This window comes from Sinocyclocheilus rhinocerous, unplaced genomic scaffold (genome assembly GCF_001515625.1).
Source record: "Sinocyclocheilus rhinocerous isolate Xijiao unplaced genomic scaffold, SAMN03320098_v1.1 scaffold1983, whole genome shotgun sequence".
Lineage (NCBI taxonomy): Eukaryota > Metazoa > Chordata > Actinopteri > Cypriniformes > Cyprinidae > Sinocyclocheilus > Sinocyclocheilus rhinocerous.
In genome coordinates, this window is record NW_015652276.1 from 38,787 (window position 1) to 39,148 (window position 362).

At 55.5% G+C, this 362-nt stretch overlaps 1 protein-coding gene across 1 annotated transcript in view; it reads right to left on the minus strand.

Annotated features, from left to right (window-relative positions):
* LOC107714299 (DNA translocase FtsK 1-like) overlaps positions 1-313 on the minus strand; it is a 9,912-nt gene extending 9,599 nt beyond the window's left edge. Inside the window, exon 1 of the mRNA XM_016520111.1 lies at positions 202-313. The gene's annotated coding sequence lies outside the window, so the exon portion shown is untranslated. The remainder of the gene's footprint in view (positions 1-201) is intronic.
* Positions 314-362: the final 49 nt, after the last annotated feature.

The window sequence follows — 362 nt, forward strand, 5'->3', positions numbered from 1 at the left end:
CCATCTTGGCCAGGGACTCAGGCGTGGCGGCCATCTTGGCTGGGGACTCAGGCGTGACGTGAATAGACTCATGGCGGCCATGATGTGACGAGGCTCGGAAATGGTGGCCATGTCGTGACGAGGCTCTGGGCGATCAGCTGTGATGTGACGAGACTCTGGGCGATCAGTTAAGACGTGACGAGACTCTAGAAGGGTGGCCATTTTGTGAAGAGACTCTTATGTGGCGGCCATCTTGCAACGAAGCTCTTCAATGGCAGCCATGTTGTGAAGAATCTCTTGAGTGGCCAGCATGACGTGAGCAGGCCCTGGAGTAGCAGACATGACGTTAGCAGACTCTGGCTTGGCAGACATGATGTGATCAG